The sequence below is a fragment of the Schistocerca gregaria genome, chromosome X (assembly GCF_023897955.1).
Source record: "Schistocerca gregaria isolate iqSchGreg1 chromosome X, iqSchGreg1.2, whole genome shotgun sequence".
Taxonomy (NCBI): Eukaryota; Metazoa; Arthropoda; class Insecta; order Orthoptera; family Acrididae; genus Schistocerca; species Schistocerca gregaria.
Window position 1 is genome coordinate 637,864,600 of NC_064931.1, and position 26,027 is coordinate 637,890,626.

Consider the following 26,027-nt stretch of genomic DNA (forward strand, 5'->3'; position numbering starts at 1 on the left):
TTGCAGACTAAGGGACAACCTCCGGAACAGGACAAGCAGCCATGTCCGGCCGAAGATCAGTATCAGCCTGAGAAAGAGCCTGAAACCGGTTCGTCAGACCAACTGGAGAGGCCTTCCGTTCATCCCTCCGGAATGTCTTTCGCCCCCTGCCACACCTCGAGACGACCTCGCACTCTACCACAGGTGAGGGATCAGCCTCAATGTGGGCAGTATCCCGGGCAGCCACAGTCGTAGTCCGATCGGGGGATGCGTGGGAGGAGCTGGCCGTCGCCGACAAACCCCCATCCGAACCCCCACAGTGATGCCCATTGGCAACAACCTCAAGCTGTGTGACCGAAGCCAACACTGCCTGAAGCTGGGAGCGAAGGGATGCCAACTCAGCCTGCATCCGAACACAGCAGTTGCAGTCCCTACCCATGCTAAAAACTGTTGTGCAGAAATTAAGAATTAAACTATGTAAGGAATAAGTGGCTAAGAGTATACGACTTGCTGCTGCAGCTGCTTATCCAACGGCGGCAGGGAGCACACTAGCAGTGACCAATCGACACTGGCCGTTCAAAACAAAAACAGAAGACAGACGACTACGCGAATTTACACTATTCAGGTACTAAAACGCGATATACTTGGCGGAGTAGTAGATGTACCAGTGTTCGTCCGATGCTGGGTTGTTTTTGACGGTTGCGGCATAAATCAGAGTTGGACGAGTCCATTCTTTATGGAGCCTTCGACAAGTGGCGGCGATTGGCACTGATTATGGCACTCCTCTTCTTCAACATCTTCTGTTACCTCCTGACTTATGGGTAGACATTCATGGGAGCTATCTCTTGTGTACGTGATCTGGCATTTCTGGTTGCCATAAAATGCCGTTTTCCGCTCTTACAAGCTGGCGTACGAAACAGGCAACGTCATAGTGGTCCTCCACGAATGCCAAAGGGACCACATTCGGGAGTCTGTCATATCTCTTTTTTCTATCTTTTCTCGCTGCCCTCTCACCACTTCATCAATTCCTCTGCTGATGTGATATCGTTTATCATCAAGTGCGAGATTTTTTTAGCTTCTGTCATATTATGATTCACCATGTGGCAGAGGGTAAAAATCATTCTGTATGTAGAACTGTGTTGTAACCCACTGACACTGCGCGCTGTTCTTCAGTTGCTCTTCCGCCAAGAGGGCTTGTTGCTGATCGTCGCCAGATTTTTTCTTCATGTCGACCACACAGTGTCAAGTCGTAATCACAATCAAGTCCAAATCAGAAGCAGGGTCGACAATGAACAACACTTTGCACTTTTGTTACTGACACCAACGTGTAGACAGAACAGAACTTAACTTATCGACAGAGCGTGCAGCTAATTATACAAACGTCGAATATTCCGGAATATACAAACATTACAAACACAATAAATTTAAAAAATATTCCAGAAATGATAAATACTAAATAAGTGCCGGTAGTTGGGTTTGAAGTGGCGGCCCGCAGCACGCCATCCAGCGACGCAAACCACTTAACTACACCGCAGGCAGCACAGCTCGTAGCAGTTTATTTGTGCCTATCATCTCGTGCACTAGTACTTCCTCACCCAAGTAGGCCATAAATTATATTTGATTAGATGTAGTTTTCGTTCCAACTGAACCATCTTCAGGAGATCCTCCTGGATATAGAACATGTCGAGAAAAACAAGAATACACAATAAATGTTTACAATGAAGAACAAATATGCTAACGTACCTCCTACAGATCTAAAATGGAATGATCATCATGGCTGTGGAAAGGGTCAAAATATTTTAAGCATATTTTCATACAGATGGTAACAAACACTGAATAGAAGAACTACTTCACAATACTTATTTACAATTACCCATTACTGCACTTAATTTGCACATAAGCCTGATACTACTAATATATGCATTATTTTGTACTGTTAGTAACACACACACCCAAAATACACACACATCAATTCTTTCTACTAACAAATTCATCAGTGGAGTAAAAGGAGTTGTCTACCAATAAACCCATAAGTCTCCTCTTAAAGTGAAACGTTACTGGTAGTTAAACTTTTTATGGCTGCTTGGAAGTTGTTGAAAATGTTTGTTCCTGAATAATTGACACTTTTTGGACCGAGGGAACTGGCTTTAAATCTTTATTAAAATTATTCTTAATTCTAGTATTAATTCCATGAACCGAGCTGTTTGTATGAAAAGGAGATACATTTTTAAAGACAACTTTCATTAAGGAATAAATATATTGTGTAGGAGTACTTATATCCCTAGTCTCCTAAACAGGCCTCTGCAGGATGTACTTGAGTTCACATCACAAATAAGTCTTATTCCACGCCTTTGTACGTAGAAAACTTTAGCTTGGATTGATGCGTTACCCCCTAAAACTAATCCCATACGGCATTATGGAATGAATGTAAGCAGAGTATGTCAGCTTTTTCATTGTCATAGCCCCTATGTATGACAACAACAGCATTGCAAACGGAGATTTGTTTAGGTGCTACAGAAGTTCTGTGGTGTGCTGCTCCCAGCCGAATTTATTATCAAGCTGTAAACCCAATAATTTAACACTGTCCGCTTCTTGTATCTGTTAGTACATGTACTGGTGGGAAAACTCTTAAAAGTTCTGAACTGCATGTGGTGATTTTTTTAAGAGTTTAGAGACAAAGAATTGGCTAGGAAACATTTATTAATGCCCTTAAAAATTTAATTACCCGGTCTTTCTAAGACTACATTTGTTTTGGTATTTACTGCAAAGTTTGTATCATCTGCAAAAAAAGCAAACTTGGCATCTGACAATGTTACTGACGAAAGCAAGGACGCTAAAATAGAACCTTACAGGATGCTACATTTAATTAGTTCCCAGTTAGATGATGCCTGATATATCAACTCATGTTTCTTTCCTAATAACGCCATTTACACCGAGCGAGGTGGCGCAGTGGTTAAACACTGGACTCGCATTCGGGGGGACGACGGTTCAACCCCGCGTCCGACCATTGATTTAGGTTTTTCCGTGATTTCCCTAAAATTGCTCCAGGAAAATGCCGGGATGGTTCCTTTGAAAGGGCACGGCCGACTTCCTTCCCCATCCTTCCCTCATCCGATGAGATCGATGACCTCACTGTCTGGTGTCCTTCCCCAAACAACCCAACGCAACCCCAACGCCATTTACTTCCTGTCAGACATACAGAAATTGAACCATTTTGCAGAATTTTCTATTACACCATAATATTCTAATTTACTTAAAAGATTACTGTGATTTACACAGACAAATGCCTTTGACACATCACAGAATATACCAGTAGCCAATAATTTATTGTCTAATAAATTAAGGAAATTTTCATTGTGTGTGTAGATAGCTTTCTCAGTGTGAGAACCCTTTAGAAACCCGAACTGGGACTTGGATAATATATCATTTGTGTCAGATGGCGAGTGCACCGTACTTGTCCTAAATTTTTTGATAATTCTGGCAAAAGTGTAATTGGGCGGCTATTTGAAGGTATTTATCGATCTCCTTTCTTAAATAATGGCTTAATTGCAGGATATTTCAACAATTCAAGAAATGTTCCACTCATAACGACTGGTTACACAGATAACTCAATATGTTACTAAACTTAGAAGCATAGTCTTTCATTAATTTTGTTCATATTTTATTACAACCTCCAGAATTTTTTCTTATTTTAAAGATTTCATCATGGCTATTACATCTGCTTGGGTACTGAGGGTCGTATTCGTGTTAGTGTAGTTACGTGTACTGTCTGATCTGGAGTACTCCATGGCAAGATCTACCGAACTTAAAACCGGATCTTTTCAGTAACAGCTATAAAATGTTTGTTAAATAGTTTTGCAACAGTGCACCCATCTCTTACCAATATATCATTTATTCATACTGCTATTTGCCTCTCTTCATGTCTGGTTCTAGCAATCTCCTCCTTCACGATATGCCATATTGTCTTTATTTTGTTATCTGATGTGATTATCTTTTCCTTGTATTGTATTTGCTTTGATGTCCTCATAACTACCTTTAAGATTTTGCAGTGAGTCTTGTAATGTGCTATAACGTCAACATCAGTGCTGTTTCTGACTGACAGATAGTTTCCCTTTCGTTTTACAACAGCTGTTTGTGCCGATGCAGTATGTCAGAATTATGTTGTTTGGTTTCTTTCTCAAATTCAAGGTTTGTTTCAATCTTAGCCTCTCTTATAACTTCTCCTATACCAAGTGAAATGCCCAGTGCGATTCGATAAATACCCATATTGGAAGCCACCAACTAACTTTTCAACTTACTGAGGATATTCCTCACGGCCTCCTGCCAGCAGAATACCTTATCACATGCCACGCACGTCCCTACCAGGCCGTACTTCCTCTATAAGTACTACTCTGTCTCCAGGGATTCTGTCAATTTTACCATTTCTCCCTGCATATTCGTGATTGGGATATACCCACACATAACAGACAAATCCAGAGACGCATTAGAAATTCACTACAATTTAAAAAACAGTGGTACTGGTGAGATACATGGATCAGACTCAATGACAAACTTCTCATTAACTCTTCAAAGTATTTGAAAGAATTTCACTGACTCACTGGTAGTAATCCCATACGTCACTACCCTTTTCTCCAAAACATCCACCCTCCACCTGGAACTTGAGCAAAGCTAACGACCTTGCATCCTATTTGTCTGATATCTTCACAATTCCAAATCACCTTCACCTTTTCTGCTCTTTACATCTTATATTCTAAGAAAGTGCTGATATCAGGTCCCACGTCTTTCTCCCAGTTTCCACTACTCGGACAACATACCACAGATAGATCTGAACACACCGCGCTCTTCTACATCGTAAACTGTGCCCCGGCAAGGCTGCTACAGAATTTAAACTACATATCGACCACCAATAACCACATAAACACAAAGTCGTCGCGCATCCCCTCCCAAGGGTGGTCTAGGAAGAGCCAATGGCAAAACTGACAAGATGGCACAGCTTGGTTTTGTGCACAGGCCACAAAAGCCCGCACGAGTTGTTCAGTATCACGATTGCTTACCAACCTGCATACATGACGACACACTAAAGCCTTCATATGAGTCACGCCCCAGTATGACGCCAGCAGCATCTGGAGCATGCGAGGATGCAACACTAGGGGATGACAACTCAACTGCCTTGATCCTCCATGGTAACGGCAAGGACCCCCCTGGACAACACTAGTCGGTAACAGAGAAGAAAATGATGTACGTCCCGCCGAATCTACTCCAGAAAGAGCACGCTCAGGCCGCCCCACCAGGACAGGCTGACACGATTTTCCGGAAAAGAGGGTTAATGGCCCTAGCTGCCATGTCCTTTCGTGTCATTATAGGGAAATCGTACAAGATCTGCTGCAAGGCATCATCCAAGAGCCTCATGTTTGTCGAACTCCAGATAAGGCCCCAATGGCAACAACAATAGCTCATCTACATTTGAGTTCTGCATGGTGGACTGTAACAGAATGTTATATCTATACAGACTGAAGCAACGAATGGAAATTTGCACCACTATTCAAACTATGTATCGAGTGTCATAAGAATAATTAGTAATGAAAAGCTCTCACCTCTGCAATCGATGAGCAATCCCATCAAGCAATTTCGAAAGAGCGCTGAATACGTAAATCAGTGGTTTGTGGTAGGTGATCAGCAGGAACTTCGTCCCATACAATAAAATGTGATTTTTTTTAACTCCACAAATGACAGTCACTGTCCCTTTTTCCTCTTGTCAACAATTACATTGCGCTATGGAAAGTATATTTGATGCATGCGATTGGCTGCTAGGTGCCATCCATGTTCTCATGGGACATGACTAAACCAATGCCACATTGTGACATGTCGCAGACCAGGGTTAAAGGTTTACTCAGCGTAAAAGAAGTCAAACAGGGAGTGGAACACACCCACTGTTTGAGGGTCTAAAAATCCCATTGACAATCCATAGACCAGATAAATCTGACACTCCTCTGGGGAAGCTGGTTAAGACGATGGCATATGTGCTTGGCCTGGGAAATGAACTTACCATAATACGAAACCTTGCCCATAAAGGACTCGAGCTGCTTCAGATTCTTGGGCACCAGCAAGTTGTGTTGGCTTTGATGTGCTTGTCCATAGAGACAAGGCCATCTTCGCTGAGCGCATGACTAAAAAATGCACCTTTGGGTGAAAACTACATCTTTCTAATTTGCAACAAAGGCCATTCTTCAGAAGGCGTTCGAAAACCGCTTGCAGTTTCCACAAATGCTCATCTCTCATGGAGCCTATGACACATGTCATCGAGGTTTTTCACGCAACAAGGAACATCCTGTATTAACTTTTCCACACGTCATTGATGAATTCCAGGCACTGACAAGATTCAAAAGGCAAGAGATTAATTTGGTAAACCCCAAAGGTAGCGTTGAGTACTAAAAAGTTCCGAGAAGCAGGATCCAACAGCAACTACATGTATCCATTACACAATTCAGTGCATGAGAAATACTGGCCCCCACCAATTTCTCTAATGGGTCTTCTAGTCATGGAATGGAATATGAGTCCACGACACACTGAACATTTGTCGCCTATTTTAAAATCACCATAAAGGTGCAAGACACTGTCTGACTTCTGAATCACCACCAAAGGGGTGGCCCACTGACTCAACAAAATAAGAGAGACGAAGCTGAGGTTCTACCTACACTGCGACTCGACTTTGACCTTATCATACATGGCGAAGGGAATGGGGCAGATGTAACTGACTTTAGATATTGCAGAAGTCTGAAAGAGACACGTGCCTAGATATTTTCTACCTGACCCAAGATGTTCTCCAACAGTTGGTTGTATGAACATAGTAAAGAGTCCAAATTTTCGATGGAGACATTGTACGTGGTCAGCTACCTGAAAGCCAAAAACAGAAAAACAGAAAAAATATATTGAGCCAATGTCCAATTTACCAATACCAATGTAAGATGCCATTCCACTGAGATGGAGAAGTGCCCTCTCAAATTAATTCACTGTTTACTATATCACAGTACTTGATGGAGTGGCCGCTACAACGCAGTACAGTCCAAGAGGCAGCAGATACCTAAGTTAATTAGCCTGACTGAGACTCCCGTGTCTACCTGAAACTCAATTAGACGCCTATCCATCACCAATGACAGCAGAATACGGTGCAGCAATCCTCGCAGTGCATCAGAAGCAGCCTCTAACTCTAGGAAAAGCACCGGGGCCTCCAACGACCACCACACGGCACGCCAGCTGTCACAAACTGTTGCCAAATGGACTATTTTTCGGCAGACCCTACGCATGTCCTCTACATGGGAGCATTCCTGTTGAATAAGTACTGAATGACAATCGAGGCAGGACAGTTGGCTTTCCCATTCAGCAGAAGGAGAGCAACACAAAGATTCCAAAATATGTGGTGAGCATGAATTTCGACACTTTGAATGGTGTGTACCCACTAAGCCCAATGCAGTCGAAGATGCGCCAAGCCATGAAGTAACTGCACTGGAATCGTTAATGGCGGCAGCACACAGTGGCTCAATGGAAGACAAGGGCACCTAGCCCATCCCACGGGGCACTGTGAGCTGTTTACCACTTAAATGTTCAAATGTGTGTGAAATCTTATGGGACTTATCTCCTAAGGTCATCAGTCCCTAAGCTTACACACTACTTAACCTAAATTATCCTAAGGACAAACACTCACATCCATGCCCAAGGGAGGACTCGAACTTCCACCGGGACCAGCCGCACAGTCCATAACTGCAGCGCCCAAGACCGCTCGGCTAATCCCGCGCGGCACCACTTAAATGGGTTGGCTAAAAAGTAGTGGTAACTCTGCTATAATTCATATCAGAATTGTTGACAAATTTTCACCATATTACATACCCTTAATATAATCGCCCCGCATCTCAATCACCTTCCCCAACATAGATGGAAGGCTCCATACACCGTCAGCATCTCCATCTCCGTCAATGTCTGGAAAGGACCACCTTATGGCATGAATGATGTCTCTTATTCAAAAATGGTTCAAATGGCTCTGAGCCCTATGGGACTTAACTTCTGAGGTCATCAGTCCCCTAGAACTTAGAACTACTTAAACCTAACTAGCCTAAGGACATCACACACATCCATGCCCGAGGCAGGACTCGAACCTGCGACCGTAGCGGTCGTGCGGTTCCAGACAGTAGCGGCTAGAACCACTCGGTCACTCCTTCCGGCATGTCTCTTGTCTTTTAGCGCACGCCACGAAGAGTTTCATTCACATTGGGTGAATTCGGCGGATGTTCCAACACCTCCAACCTCCACATATGCAGGAGCTCCTGCACAGGGTTCACCAAAAGGCATTGTGCGTTGTCACCAACGAAGATGGGGTGCAGTCCATCGGTGATCCACATACCGCAGAGAGGCAAGGAGCTAAATTGTCATGTTTTCCATGAGGAGACATCTTGAATGGGACCAGTCTTGAATGAGATTCCGGCCATCCCGAAACTCTGTCACCCATTTCGCCATCATATGAAATGGCAACTATGTGTCACCATAGGCCTCATGTAGCCCATGGAAACATTGTTGTGCCCTTCGACCACATCCCACTTCAATCTCGATCCACACATGTTGTTCATGTTTCCTTAACTTACTTGGTCACCTACACTTTCAGACACCCGCACTTTCAGACAGTGCACCGTGCATCTGATTCAAAAACAGACATTGCCGCTTACTGCACTACTTCAACTGACTTTCTGCTACCACCTACAGACAGTGTACATTGCAGTGGTTGCACATTTTTATGTTACGTCAGCGTTGCCAATACTTTTTATCCAGCCCTAGTAAGCTGAACTTTAACACCTGTCCGTTGGCAGAAAGTATGTCCTTTGCTGCTGCCATAATTTCAAATGGTTCAGCAGTCATAGCGATTTCAGGCCAATGCCCTAGTCTGAAAATTGCAGTTCGGTGTTAATCAGATAATCACATCCCTAATTAGCGAGTTCGAATATGAGGTAGTGCATTGGGGACACTCACAAAGACACTTGCGCAAGAGACCTTATCCACGCCACTTATGACTGTCTGAGAACTTGTTTTGCTGGTTAAACTCTAACAGTGTCGCTACCACATTGGTTTGAAGGGCAAAATACCGCGTAAGCAGCTGACAAAGTGTATCAAAGGTAAGTATCCCAGGGTCAGTAGAGTACGACTTCGCATAAACACACGCTGCCGATCGGCAGCCGTGTCATCTTCAGACCACTGGCGTCACTGGATGCGGATATGGAGTGGCATGTGGTCAGCACACCTCTCTCCCGACTGTATGTTAGTATTCGAAACCGGAGCCGCTACTTCTCAGTCAAGTAACTCCTCAGTTTGCCTCACTAGGGCTGAGTGCACGGCAAGGCCGGTAGAGCAATAACCAGCGCAGATAATTCTCTCATATTTCCGCAGCCTAGTCGAAACTGGTGAGCAGCATGGGAGCGACGAGGACGAAATCATGTGCTGGCCAGGGCAGCAGTCGAACATTTTCTGTATCCAGAAAGGCCCGTACACGACCTGCAACATGCGGCCGTGCGTTATACTACTGAAATGTAGGGTTTCGCAGGGATCGAATGAAGGGTAGAGCCACGGGTCGTAACACATCTGAAATGTAACGTCCACTGTTCAAAGTGCCGTCAATGCGAACAAGAGGTGATCGAGACGTGTAACCAATGGCACCCCATACCATCACGCCGGGTGATACGCCAGTATGGCGATGACGAATACACGCTACCAATGTGCGTTCACCGCAATGTCGCCAGACACGGATCCGAAAAAATGTCGTTTTGCCATTCGTGCACCGAGCTTCGTCGTTGAGTACACCATCGCAGGAGCTCCTGTCTGTGATGCAGCGTCAAGGGTAACCGCAGCCATGGTCTCCGAGCTGATAGTCCATGCTGCTGCAAGCCTCGTCGACCTCTTCGTGCAGATGGTTGTTGCCTTGCAAACGTCCCCATCTATTGACTCAGGGATCGAGACGTGGCTGCACGATCCGTTACAGCGATGCGGATAAGATGCCTGTCATATCGACTGCTAGTGATACGAGGCCGTTGGGATGCAGCACGGCGTTCCGTATTATCCTCCTGAATCCACCGATTCCATATTGTGCTAACAGTCATTGGATCTCGACCAACGCGAGCAGCAATGTCGCGATACGATAAACCGCAATCGCAATAGGCTACAATCCGACCTTTATCAAAGTCGTAAACGTGATGGGTCGCATTTCTCCTCCTTACACGAGGCATCACAACAACGTTTTACTAGGCAACGGCGGTCAACTGCTGTTTGTGTATGAGAAATCGCTTGGAAACTTTCCTCATGTCAGCACGTTTTAGGTGCTCTGAAAAGCTAATAATTTGCATATCACTTCATCTTCTTCCTGTCGGTTAAATTTCGCATCTGTAGCACGTCATCTTGGTAGTGTAGCAATTTTAATATCCAGTAGTGTAACTAGACTAGCCAACGGTGTTTTCACTACAAGCAGGAAAGCTGAACCCGAAAAGAGGGAGCTAATGTCGGCATGAGATTCAGTCTACAGGGGAGCAGTGCGTCCGAACACCGCATAGAGAACGAGCATGAAGGGAAAAGCAACAAGTGATCAGCGCAAGTGATTGACAATGGAGCGCTCAGAACAGGGCACTTCACGAAGCTAAGACTTGGTCCTCAGAATTGAAATGAGCGTTAGAACTGTCGAGCTAGTGTGTTGCTGCCAGCAGGTAATAGCTGGGTCACTGGCTCTACTCATGCCATGCTTTGCACATACGCTCTGCTGGCAGCATTCTGTACTACTCTCCTGCAATACCCATGCTAGCTCCTCTGCATCCATCTTAACATCATTTGGCGAGGATACTAGAGACGGTATGTGTTTACAGCATTTATTCGACACATGTACCATATACACTCCTGGAAATGGAAAAAAGAACACATTGACACCGGTGTGTCAGACCCACCATACTTACACCGGACACTGCGAGAGGGCTGTACAAGCAATGATCACACGCACGGCACAGCGGACACACCAGGAACCGCGGTGTTGGCCGTCTAATGGCGCTAGCTGCGCAGCATTTGTGCACCGCCGCCGTCAGTGTCAGCCAGTTTGTCGTGGCATACGGAGCTCCATCGCAGTCTTTAACACTGGTAGCATGCCGCGACAGCGTGGACGTGAACCCTATGTGCAGTTGACGGACTTTGAGCGAGGGCGTATAGTGGGCATGCGGGAGGCCGGGTGGACGTACCGCCGAATTCCTCAACACGTGGGGCGTGAGGTCTCCACAGTACATCGATGTTGCCGCCAGTGGTCGGCGGAAGGTGCACGTGCCCGTCGACCTGGGACCGGACCGCAGCGACGCATGGATGCACGCCAAGACCGTAGAATCCTACACAGTGCCGTAGGGGACGGCACCGCCACTTCCCAGCAAATTAGGGACACTGTTGCTCCTGGGGTATCGGCGAGGACCATTCGCAACCGTCTCCATGAAGCTGGGCTACGGTCCCGCACACCGTTAGGCCGTCTTCCGCTCACGTACCAACATCGTGCAGCCCGCCTCCAGTGGTGTCGCGACAGGCGTGAACGGAGGGACGAATGGAGACGTGTCGTCTTCAGCGATGAGAGTCGCTTCTGCCTTGGTGCCAATGATGGTCGTATGCGTGTTTGGCGCCGTGCAGGTGAGCGCCACAATCAGGACTGCATACGACCGAGGCACACAGGGCCAACACCCGGCATCATGGTGTGGGGAGCGATCTCTTACACTGGCCGTACACCTCTGGTGATCGTCGAGGGGACACTGAATAGTGCACGGTACATCCAAACCGTCATCGAACCCATCGTTCTACCATTCCTAGACCGGCAAGGGAACTTGCTGTTCCAACAGGACAATGCACGTCCGCATGTATCCCGTGCCACCCAACGTGCTCTAGAAGGTGTAAGTGAAGTACCGTGGCCAGCAAGATCTCCAGATCTGTCCCCCATTGAGCATGTTTGGGACTGGATGAAGCGTCGTCTCACGCGGTCTGCACGTCCAGCACGAACGCTGGTCCAACTGAGGCGCCAGGTGGAAATGGCATGGCAAGCCGTTCCACAGGACTACATCCAGCATCTCTACGATCGTCTCCATGGGAGAATAGCAGCCTGCATTGCTGCGAAAGGTGGATATACACTGTACTAGTGCCGACATTGTGCATGCTGTGTTGCCTGTGTCTATGTGCCTGTGGTTCTGTCAGTGTGATCATGTGATGTATCTGACCCCAGGAATGTGTCAATAAAGTTTCCCCTTCCTGGGACAATGAATTCACGGTGTTCTTATTTCAATTTCCAGGAGTGTAATTAGATGTATAGCTTAGAATGTTCCATCTTTGTTCTATTAATGTGCACAAATGGGACGTCATCTCACACTTTGTCTAGTGCTTACATTAAAGCCTCACAACTTCTGTTGCAACTTCCGGTCTGACATATGGATGTAACAGTAGACAGCCAATTATAATTGTTATGTTATGAAGGATTTGTGTGGTAACACAATCGCATATTTTCCATGATTTGCATCCCAGTGCTACCCCTTGTCATTACTGGATTAGCGAAGTGTACAAGTTGACTACTCTCAGATCGCAAAGCGATTATTAATAGAGGGTACACAAATAAGTAGTACCTGCCTAAATGTCTTAACATTACTACTCTGTAGAGAATAAAATGGGGTTTCTTGACCCTGTGGAAGACTGTCTACATCGACGAATATTTGTATTGTGCAGACTCTTGTTTGAGAATTCTACGTTTTGGCACTGAAATCATGGTTCTCTAATGTTGATCAGTTTTTTCGAAGGAAGTTCAAAGATCATGATGTAACCATAGCTATTGTATTAAGAGTTGACACATCTAGGTACGACCTGTATTGATATACAATGGTGTGCGAAACTTAAGGACAAAAGTAACTTTCACGCTAAGTAACATAGCTTAGTGAAACTTCGACCGTACATAGAGTGATTCGCTGCAGCTAACCGAAATAAAGACGTAAGGAGATGAACTGAAATGAAACTTTTATTCAAAGACAATAATTACTCTGAAGTTACCGCAATTCATGGTGGTCACCTGGACATTATAAAAGGTGGGGTTGGGTTGTTTGGGGAAGAGACCAAACAGCGAGGACATCGGTTGCACATTGTCAACCATAAAAATGAAGTCAGGGCTAAATACACTTCTGAAAATATGCACATGGGGATTGAGTGCAATGTCTCAATAATATTGACCAGTGGCTATACAATATTCAATGATCTGGAGGGAAATATACCCATGCAACATTGTGTCTCCCCACATCATAACACCTGAACCACCATGATGCCCAATGCACTTTCGTTAGGTGGTCATGGCGCGAGATTTTGTAAGAATCAGTAAGCACAACGCTGTATTTAAGGTAGCTAAAATCAGCACACTTACCTGTGATGCACTAACACATTTTAATGCACTACAACTTCACCACAATCAATGTGTTTTCGTGTATACAGGGTGAACTTTAATAAAACCACCAAACTGCAGGGACGGATTTCTGATTGGAAATGGAGGGAAAAAATATCCTATGAACATGTTTCCAGAAATGGACAGTGTTCATGCAATGCCTACAAATAGTCTCGGAACACAGTACAGAGCTACATCGCATACATGTCACAGTAGATGTTTAAATGGCCTCCATGGGCTTACAGGTGATAGGAATAGTAGCCGTTGTTATGTAGGATATAAATAATCGTACTTTAGCTTATACCATGTTGACAGACCAGTTGCCTGGAGCTTGTACTGGAGTTCGTCTCAATATCCTGTAGAATCCAGTCCTCCAAATCTGGTGTACGCGCAGTCCGCCACCTCCCTCCCCGATCGTCTGTCTGAAAGGACCCATGATCACACCAACGCCCAAATGGGGTTGAAATATTGTGTGATGTGGCTAGTGTCTGTGAGGGTACTAGTTTTGGTATAGCCGTACTGCCTCTGGACCGTTTCCATCTGCTTGGCCGTACACAGACACCATCATGACACGTTGCGACACTAATACTGGACCATTCTGCTACTTACAGCACATTGGGTCAATCACACAGCCTGTAATACTCAAGGGCACATGACACATGGTTAGAGGAACCGTCACTTGTCAGCACTACCTACTGTGGCAACAGTGCATTTCTGGACACATGTATATATGACCTTTCTTCCTTCATTTCCAATCTGGAATCCGTTACTTCAATTTTGCCGGTTTTATCAATATTCATGCTGTATAAGGGGCGGCTTTGGCATCACATCTGGTAGGATAACGAATAAGGAAACATATCTTCTTATAGAAAATATTTATTAATTTTTGCACCTACATGCAGATGAAATAAGGAAAAATCTGGATATGAATGGAGATTGGTTCAAATGGCTCTGAGCACTATGCGTCTTAACTTCTGTGGTCATCAGTCGCCTAGAACTTAGAACTAATTAAACCTAACTAACCTAAGGACATCACACACATCCATGCCCGAGGCAGGATTCGAACCTGCGACCGTAGCGGTCGCTCGGCTCCAGACTGCAGCGCCCAGAACCGCACGGCCACTCCGGCCGGCCCTATGAATGGAGAATGCAGGTTATATGCGTTTATTGTAACTAGTCATGGAAAGTAGTCACATGTTGGTGTACTCGCAGAATATGAAGGATTCAAGGATGTTTCCTACATTAGAGGACATGCGAAAAATTGTGTTCATACATCTCACTTCCCATTTGGATCTGCTAAAAAAATGCAGGAATTGAAACGCAAAATTAAATTCCCCAAATGCAATCAGTTACTGGCATGCATAGTGTATGCATACTCTTTAGTAGTTGCGTTACAGCTTCCAAGCAGTCCTGTAATAAAATGTGGTACTACTGTCACATGTAGCAATATGCATCAGTTTACAACGTACTACAGACATGAGAGACATGGAAAATATTCAAGTAATGAAAACCCGAGGTACGAATATCAACAATGTAGGAAAAGATAGATTGCAGTTTACCATAAAGAAGACACGTCAAGTTGCGAACAGGCACAATTAAAAGGCACTCACATATAGCTTTCAGCCACAGCCTTCATTGGTAAAGAGAGACACACACACATAAGCAAGCACACCTCATGCACACATGACCACGCACTCCAGCATCTCAGATGAGAATACCGGCCCGAAATGATGAGTAGGCGGTCGTGCGTGTGTGAGATGTGCTTGGTTGCTTCTGTGTGTGTGTGTGTGTGTGTGTGTGTGTGTGTGTGTATGTTGTGGATGTATCTCTCTTTGCTGACGAAGGCTGTGACAGAAAGCTCTATGTGAGTTTCTTTTATTGTGCCTGTCTGCAACTTGATATGTCTTCTTTATGATAAGTAGAATCTACCTTTTCCTACATTGTAGACATAGAAGATAAGCAGACGTTTTAGATATTCTATATAGTTTACATTGCATTAGAGATACACAGTCACCGACCCAACAGTAGATTTAGCAAAATGATGTTAAATTATATAGCCCGCATCTCGTGGTCGTGCGGTAGCGTTCTCGCTTCCACGCCCGGGTTCCCAGGTTCTATTCCCGGCGAGGTCAGGGATTTTCTCTGCCTCGTGATGGCTGGGTGTTGTGTGATGTCCTTAGGTTAGTTAGGCTTAAGTAGTTATAAGTTCTAGGGACTGATGACCATAGATGTTAAGTCCCATAGTGCTCAGAGCCATTTTTTTACATTATATACGTCCAAGGGATGCAGTTGTTTTCTTAAAAGTGAGACACCACACATCAATATTCTATATCGAGACTGATAATACTTAATTACGTCAACTCTTAATATGGTAGCAATCATTGTATAGAAAGCACAATACTCCCTTTGACAAAACTGATCAACGTTGACAAAGATTTCAGCTCGAAAACGCAGAACTGTCAGGCAAGAGTCTACACAATTTGTCTTCCATAGCGTTAAAGAATACCATTTTATTCCCAGCAGGGTACTATTGTTAAGAGCCCACCCTGTTAGCCATACGGTCTAACGCACGGCTTCGCGGATCGGGAAGGGGCGCCTGGTCCCCGGCACAAATCCGACCGGCGGACTTGTGTCGAGGTCCGATGAACCGACCAGTCCGTGGATGGTTTTTAGGCGGTTTTCCATCTGCCTCGGCGAATGCGTGCTAGTTCCCTTTATTTCGGCTCAGTTACACTATATCGGCGATTGCTGCGCAAACAAGTTCTCCATGCACGCGTCCACCACCATTACTCTACCACGCAAACATAGGGGTTACACTCGTCTGGTGTGACGCTATAATCATTTCTCATATGCGACTTTTCAGAGCTGCATTTGACCCTGACTGCATTTTTAGGGATGACACTGTGTAACCTCGTACAACTGTGCAGGTGAAGGAGCTCTTGGAACGAGAGGATATCTGGCGAATTGACTGGTCTACCTGTTTCCCAGGCTTAAATCCCATCGAGAGGGTGCGGGGTGCGGTAGAGAGATGTATTGCAGCACGTCCATATGCATCAACGAGCATGCAGCGGTTATCAGCCACACTGATGGAGCAACGCCTTACAACAAGGACCTCGTGGCCAGCATGGGAGCAAATTGTAGAGCATGAGTTGCAGTCTGTGAGAGATCACATATCCTTTAATAAACGTATCCCGCCTTTTGTAACGGCGGGGCAACCATCATGAACGCGGTAACTTCAGCGTAATTATTGGCTTTGAATAAAAGTTTCATTTCAGTTCGTCTCATTACGTTTTTATTTCAGTTATATGCTGTAACTACAGCAATTCTTTCTAGGTATTGTGTAAGTTTCATCAAGCGATGTTACTTGGGGGTGACACATCGTATGAAAGTTACCTTTGTCCTTAGGTTTCGCACACCACTGTATATCGAGACAGGTAGTACCTAGATGGGTCAACTCTTAATACAATAGCTTTGGCTACATCATGATGTTAGAACCTCCTTCGAGAAAACTGACCATCATTAAAGAACCACGATTTTAGTGCAAATACGTAGGACTCTCAAACAAGAGTCTGCAGAATAAAACCAATTGTCGATGTAGACAGTCTTCCGCACGCTTAAAAAACCCATTTTATCCCTGCAGAATACTAATGTTAAAACTTTTAGGCCTGTACTGCACGGTTCTGTATCATGTAGTAATAAGCGCTTTGTGACGTGAGAGTAGTAAACTCCACAGACCCAGTAATGACTCGAGGCCGCACTGGGATGCATACCGTAGAATATATCCGATTCTCTTACCACACCAACCCTCCATAACATAACAATCATACTATATAATCATGAGAAAGTTACTTTTCCTCTTAATTTTTACCCACCAGTGTTTATTCTGTCATCTTGCAGCTAGCGATCACTAAGGGAGGTATTTTAATACACGTTTTAACGTCATATTCCTGCTGTTGTGGTGAGAGTCTTCGATACATTTAGATCTCAAGAGGTAGGATTTGCAATAGGATATCGAATGGATGTTTGAGGTTTGAAATAGTAGAACAATCAGCAAATTTTTTGTCCTAATGAGTGACTTGGTACCGAAAGCAACGAACTTATGCCAAAATCGATTCATAAAACAGATTGTTTTACGTTTCCCAGTAGTATTCTCAATTACAAGTAAGCAAACAAAATTAACCTGCTCTCCAGTTACCATCCAAGTGCTTGTCGTAGTATTCATAGGCTATTTCTTTATTATTTAATCGCTGAATGTTATGTGGCCCAGAAAACTGAACAAAGTGAGCATTAAACACCTAAATATTTTCGTGTGAGATGGTTGCTTCTGTCACTTTCACCTGCATATTGGAGTTCTATCTGCTAGGGTAACAAATCTGACAAGAAGCTCTTATTTGTGTTCGCTAAATGACTCGGAGTAATCAAGCAAACTATCCTCTGAGTGGTATATAGATCTACATGGAGAAAAACAAAACAACCAATACCCAAATCACTGCGTGCGAGAGATGATTTCTCTCATTCAATTGTGATGGCCATTTCTCCTTATGTAGGATGAAGTTATCAAACTATTTTGGAATTATTGATTGTCATCCCATGACACTTTCTCGCCTGTGGATACAGATGTTAATTATACAGGAGTAGGTTGCTTATCGCGAACAAAAAATTCATTTCATTTTCGTTCCTAAGTAAAGAATGCTATTTCCATTTCCTGACTGTCTGCATTATTTTGTCAAATAAAATCGTCCTAGTTCTGCTAAAACTGATATCAAAGTCACCCATACATTACAGTGAGCCATAATGCCACGAAAACTTTCGCGTTAACAGTTGGTTGGCATTACCTTGATCTTTTACTTCAGTTGTTCTATAGAGTTGCTTGGGTGGATTTAATGTTCGCTTGGGTGCGACTATTCACATAAAAAATGATGTCATAAATATATGCAGCGACGTTTCCTCCGTAAGTAGATATTAAGGGATGTAGAGTAACACTATGTGTACAAAAGTACATACATCTTGCTTGTCGTAATACACACCTGTGACTCAGATCACAATCAAAAATGTTGCAAATAGATTGGGGCTTTGCAGTATGCGTTACTGCATCAAACAGTCCAGATCATTGAACATGATACACTCACTGATCAATGTTATTGTGACACTGTAATCATTTCACATGTGCGACCTTTCAGAGATGCATTTGACCCTGACTTTATTTTTACAGATGATGATGTGCAACCTCATTGAACATGCAAGGCTGCTACGTAGCTCTCGAGATACAATATAAGTTGTGGGTGATATCAATTTAATAAATACTGCTGAATTTCTAGGTGTTTTTCAGGTGCAGAGTAACAGGATGTGTACAAAACACATGCTTAATTTTAATGTGCAAGTATGACTACACATCACTGATCATGAATGAAAAACAAATCAATCTTACATCAAAATAAAATTGTCTCTATTATTATTTATTAATATACATAATATTTTAGTACAGAACAGGCATGGCACTACTATCGTAACTTAATTGTTCTGCCGCAGCAAAAAATGCACGTACATCACATATTGGCACTACAAATGAAATTTTGTTACATGACTGCCATACAAAGGTGTGCCACCATACCACTGGTGGTGTCATACCTGTGATGGAGATGCACCAATATAAATAATGCAGTGGGTAATGTCGGATGCTCCATGAAGCTGGTCACAGATGACTCAGTTGTTGATAAGAAGATAGAAACACCAGCAGATTGTAGCAAATTGCAGGAAGAAGTGGTTTGTAGAAATCTTGTTCGATCAATTTTTGAGTATTGCTCATCAGTCTTGGAGCGTTACCTCATCGCACTAATAGAGAAGGTAGACAAGATCTAACAAAAGCTGGTACACATGTGATTGTTTAGTTAGCAGAAGAGAACTATGGAAATGCTAAACGAACTCCAGTGTAGACGCTACAAGAGAGATATTCGCATCGCGGAGAGGATTACTCTTGAAAATCCGAGAGAGTACGTCGTGAGAGGAATTGGGAAATATATTACTTCCTACTACATGCATCTCACGAGAAAATCATAGAAACTAAACCTAATACGAAAGTTTACTAACAGTCATTCTTTCCACATGTCACTAGCAAAAAGCACAGACAGCATTATGTAATGAAAGTAACCTCCACCACACACCATAATGTGGTATGTGAGTGTTATGTGTTTGATTTTCAGTACAGTCTTTATATAGGTCACAGAATTATCTGGGAAACACTTTATGAAGTGTACAAGGTCATCTATAGAAAGAATTAATGCATATGAGTTATAGATGGAGGAGTAAAATGATCGTGTCCCCCTCTAAGGAATCATCAATCTTACCTGCTCAAGATTCCATACCATGCACTAATACTTTAAAATAAGATTGACCGGTATAGTGTATGTAATCGATTTTAGTAGATTTTCTGCATCTTCTAAATGTTCCAGCAATAAACCGTAGTTGCCCTTCCACATGCCTAAACACAAGCAGAGTTACTAAACACAGCCTTCCGAAATGCCTTCACAAAAGAAGACGATGTAAATATTCCAGAATTCGAATCGAGAACAGCTGCCAACATGACTAACGAAGAAGTAAATACCCTCTGAGTAGGGGAGCAACTTAAATCACTTAATTAAAGAAAGTCTTCTGGTCCAGACTGTATACCAATTAGGTTCCTTTCGAAGTATGCTGATGCATTAGTTCCCGACGAAAGATCCTTACCCAAAGACAGGAAAGTAGCACAGGTCACACCAATATTCAAGAAAGGTAGTAGGAGAATCCACTAAATTACAGGCCCATATCGTTAACGTCCATATGCAGAATAATTTTAGAACATATATTGTGTTGGTACTTTATTAATTACCTCGAAGAAAATGGTCTATTGACACGCAGTCAACATGGGTTTAGAAAACATCGTTCCTGTGAAACACAACTATCTCTTTATTCACATGAAGTCTTGAGTGCTAATAACAAGGGATTTCAGATCGATTCCGTATTTGTGGATTTCCGGAAGGCTTTTGACACTGTACCACACAATCTGCTCGTTATGTGACTGGATTCGTGATTTCCTGTCAGTGAGGTCACAGTTCGTAGTAATTGACGGAAAGTCATCGAGTAAAACAGAAGTGATTTCTCTTATCTATATTAACAGTTTTGAAGACAATCTGAGCTGCCGTCTTCGGTTGTTTGCAGATGACGCTGTCGTTTATCGACTAATAAAGTCATCAGAAGATCAAAACAAACTGCAAAACGATTTAGAAAAGCTATCTGAATGGTGCGAAAATTGACAGTTGACTCTAAATAACGAAAAGTGTGAGGTCATCCAGACGAACTCGTTAAACTTCGGTTACACGAAAAATCAGTCTAATCTGAAAGCCGTAAATTCAACTAAATATCTAGGTATTACAGTTACGAACAACTTAAATTGGAAGGAACACATAGAAAATGTTCTGGGGAAGGCTAACCAAAGATTGCGTTTTATTGGCAGGACACTTAGAAAATGTAACAGGTCTACTAAGGAGACTGCCTACACTACGCTTGCCCGTCCTCTTTTAGAATACTGCTGCGCGGTGTGAGATCCTTACCAGATAGAACTGACGGAGTACATCAAAAAAGTTCAAAGAAAAGCAACACGTTTTGTATCGCGAAATATGGAGAGAGTGTCACAGAAATGTTACATGATTTGGGCTGAACATCATTAAAAGAAAGGCATTTTTCGTTGGGACGGAATCTTCTCACGAAACTCCAATCACCAACTTTCTCCTCCGAATGCGAAAATATTTTGTTGAGACCGACCTACATAGGGAGGAACGACCACCAAGATAAAATAAGGGAATCCAGAGCTCGTACGGAATGATACAGGTGTTAATTCTTTCCGCGCGCTATACGAGATTGGAATAATAGAGAATTGTGAAGGTGGTTCGATGACCCTCTGCCAGGCACTTAAATGTGATTTGCAGAGTATCCATGTAGATGTAGATGTAAATAGTTGTAGATGATAAACATGTTATTTTGCCCCATTTCTGTATACGTGCAGATGTTATGTAGGACACAAACATTCATATTATTACCAGCTTAACGAAAGGAAATTACTGTATGACACAGTATTGATCAAAAGATATACTCTTAACTGAGTGGAAGAAATGTATTTTATGCATCAGATCCAACTTGCTACCTCACCGCTGGTGTCTTCCTGTGGATGTATTAAAAATTATAATATTACTACAGCTGAAAAATCTGACTGCGTCTGTGCATAAAAAGCGAGGCAAGATTGAAGCCGTGTGCCCGTAAGTTGTAATATCTCAATTAGTACAGAAAGTGCTATAGACTGTACTGTGTTTAAATAAAGTGTAAACATAGCACTCCTCTTCATGTGCACCCACAGTATAACACAAATAGGCGACCTGCAGAATGGTGCAGTGGCGTACTCAACGCAGCATCAACTGCCTGCGATCGGTCCACTGCTCCCTAGCTCTCAGGCAGATGATGCGATGGCTTGCAAACACTAGGTACTGATGCATGTTTGTCACATTCCACATGTGGCAGTGTATAAGCGATAAATGCATTAAATGTGAACTGAGCCCCCAGCCTTAATGACGAATAATAGAACTGACTTTTTAGAAACATTGTTTGAGTGAGAGAAACTGTGTAATATTCTGTGCTGGAGACTGCGGCCTCCGAGATGTTCCTTCGCGTATGAAGGCAAGAAGCTGCACCCCTAGCACTGAACGCAGGGTGTGGTGGAACGGGAGATAAGGCAGGCCTTACAGACAAGCGGCAGCACCTGTGGCCACCAGTAGCACTGCAGAGAACTGCAGCCTTGTGTGGCCAATGATGTACTATGTGACACAGCCTGCCACTTACAACGTATTTGTACTTAAATACTACTATTCGCATGTCCTGCGATGTTTCAAAAAAGTTCCTAAATAGAACATGCAATATACAACTGTTAAAGATAAGTGGTTGCAATGCGATTGACCGCTGCCAACTCTATCTGTGGACAGTGGCTCGATGGATTTCGAAGTGTTCAAATGGTCGGTTAAACATTTTAACGTTAAATATAGCATCTCTAAAACTCTGATAACGTTGTCTGGTGCAAGCATAAGAGGCTGGTGAGCTCCTTACAGTGGCTACGTTTTGATGTGAGCAAAAAGTTGCTGCTTCATGTTTAACAATTGTCAAGCTATAATGTATAAATAATTCAGTAAAACATGTAATTAATTGTTTTAACAAGCAAACTATTTTACCTTTTTTAAGACTTTTATGCCATTTTAAATTTAGCACAGTACATCATTTAACATTACATTGCTATATAGTGTCTGGAGGGGCCCAGGAACATTCCTAAATGTTTTAAATAAATAGGCCGTGCAATATGCAACTGTAAAACAAGCTATGTTAATTAGATTTTTTTTTAATTTCCCGCCTTTTTACACTGGACAGTATCCACTGTAACGTCATAGGGACGACAGTCGGTGGGCCTATGTAACGCGTTACCTATCTGCTATCTTCGTGACACCTTGATAGTCTACCATACTGGACGCTGTCTTGAGTAATAAATTATACTAATTGCGTAATAAATATCAGGGATAAGGATAATACACTGAGGAGCCAAAGAAACTGGTGCAGCTGCCCAATATCGTGTAGGGCCCCCGCTAGCACACACGAGTGCCTCAACACAATGTTGTATGGACTCGACTAACTTCTGAAGTAGTGTTGGAGGGAACTGACATCATGAATCCTGCAGGGCTGTCCATAAATCAGTAACAGAAAGAGGGGGTGGAAATCTCTTCTGAACAGCACGGTGCAAGGCACCCAGATATGCTCAATAATATTTATGACTGGGGAGTTTGGTGGCCAGAGGAAGTATATAAACCCAAAAGAGTGTTCCTGGAGCTACTCTGTAGCAATTCTAGACGTGTGGTGTGTCGCATTGTCCTGCTGGAATTGCGCAAGTCCGTCGCAATGCACAATGGACATGAATGCATGCATGTGACCAGGCAGGATGCTTCAGGTACGTGTCACCTGTTCGGGTCGTACCTAGACGTATCAGGAGTCCCATATCACTCCAACTGCACACGCCCCACTCCTGTACAGAGGCTCCACCAGCGTGAACAGTCCCCTGCTGACTTGCAGCGTCCATGGATTCATGACGTTGTCTCCATACTCTTACACGTCCACCCGCTCGATGCAACATGTTTGCAATCATCAACAGTCCAACGTCGGTGTTGACGGGCCCAGGCGATGTGTAAAACTTTGTGTCGAGCAGTCATAAAGGGTACAAGAGTGGACCTTAGGCTCCGAAATCCCATATCGATGATGTTTCCTTGAATGGTTCTCACGCTGACACTTGTTGATGGCCCATTATTGAAATCTGCAACAATTTGCGGAACGGTTGCACTTCTGTCACGTTGAACGATTGTCTTTAGTCGCCGTTAGTCCCGCCTTGCACGATCTTTTTACAGGCGGTAGCGATGTCGGAGATTTGATGTTTTACCGTATTCCTGATATTCACGCTACACTCGTGAAATGGTCGTACGGTAAAATCCGCACTTCATGGTTGCCTCAGAGATGCGGTGTCCCATCGCTCATGCGCCACGTTCAAACTCAATTAAATCTTCATAACCTTCCATAGCAGCAGTAGCAACCGATCGAACGACTGCTCCAGACTCTTGTTGTCTTATATAGACGTTGCCGACCGCAGCCCCGCATTCTTCCTGTTTACATATCTCTGTATTTGAATACGCATGCCTGTACCAGTTTCTTTGGCGTTTCAGTGTATGCTCGGTAATAAATTATACCGATAAGGATAACAAATTGGATATTTTTTTATTTATTTATGGTATGGTTTTAAAACACAATATTAAATAAAATGCAAACAGTAACATATGTAATTTACTAACAGAAGTTTAAATTTTTAATGTAATCGATTGCGTCATTCGTTTCCATCAGGAAATCGTTGAAACTTCCATGCTATGCCCTTCTGGGGCATTTTTTAACAATGTGGCGCACTTTTTGCCTGACTGCTCCTTAGTCACATTTTAGAGATAATCCTTACCCCAACTGTAAATAGAGTCCACGTGTCTGCCATGACTGGTCCGTATCTTGTTAACCGTTATCCATGTTCTGGACAGTTGGTCGAAGGCAGAGGATCTCTTTCCACTTGGGTAATAAATTATAACTATAAGGGAAAAGGTAATATTAACTGGGTAATAAATTGTGGTCATAAAGATAATAAATCTAATCCTAAATAAACACCAGCTAACAGTCAAAGTGGCTTAGAGGAGAGGGAGAGTTGAAGGTTGGAAGGGTCTAGCCTTTCAAAGCAGGCACCCCAACGAACAGAAACGCATCCCGTCATTTACGAGTAAAGCATTTGGCCAAGAGGGATAGGAAGAGAGAGAGGGAATGGTGTGATGGAGGGGGAGGGTGGTCATAAAATGTTCTGGACCTTCACGACTCAGATATGGGATTAGAAGTTACGCTCATTTCTTTTCAGTACCGTTCCTAATCAATATAGTTGAAGACGAATTGGTAGCTTTGAGAAATGAAATAGCGAAGGCAGCAGAGCATCATGTAGGTAAAAAGACAAGGCCTAATAGAAATCCTTGTATACGAGAGGATACACTGGACTGAACTAAGGAAATGAAAACATGTAAAAGTGCAGAAGCAAGCATTTAAAAAAATGAGACTGAGAGAAAATACAAAATTACTAAGTAGGAATCAAATTCAAATGGCTCTGAGCACTATGGGACTTAACATCTATGGTCATCAGTTCCCTAGATCTTATAACTACTTAAACCTAACTAACCTAAGGACATCACACAACGCCCAGTCATCAAGAGGCAGAGAAACTAAGTAGGAATCGCTAGAGGAAATGAACATAGACCAGTACTAGGCAAAGAAGGGAAATGTGAAAAGTGGTTGGAGTGCGTACACGGGCTACACAAGGGAGATAAACTTGAAGGCTGTATTATAGAAATGGAAGAGGAAATAGATCAAGATGAGATGGGAAACATGATACTGCTAGAAGAATTTGACAGAGCATTGAAATACCTAAGGTTTCCATTCAGTCACTAGTTGACCAGTCTGGTTTGGCAGTAGAAAGTAGCAAAAGGAAAGCCAAAGTTACATTCCGCATTTAATAAATCGTTCACCCACGAGAATAGTACAAACGTACCATCATTCGTCCACCGCAGAGAGTCTCGTGTGGATGAGATAGTAATAAGAATGCCTGGTGCCTGGCGTAGAGAAACGTATGAAAGAGTTGAAAAAAATAAGTCGCCAGGTCCTGATGGAATCCCAATTCGGTTTTACAAAGAATACTCTAAACCATTGGCCATTTACTTAGTTTTCCATTTATTGCGAATCTCTCGACAAGCGCAAAGTGCCAAGCGACTGGAAAAAAAACGCAGATGACTCATTTATATAAGAAGGGTAAACGAACGGCCCCGCAGAATTACAGACCAGTATGCTTAAAATCGGTTTCCTGCAGAATTCTGGAGCATATTCTGAATTCGAATATAATAAATTTCCTAGAGACCGAAAAGCCCATATACAAGGAATCAGCACGGCTTTAGAAATCATCGTT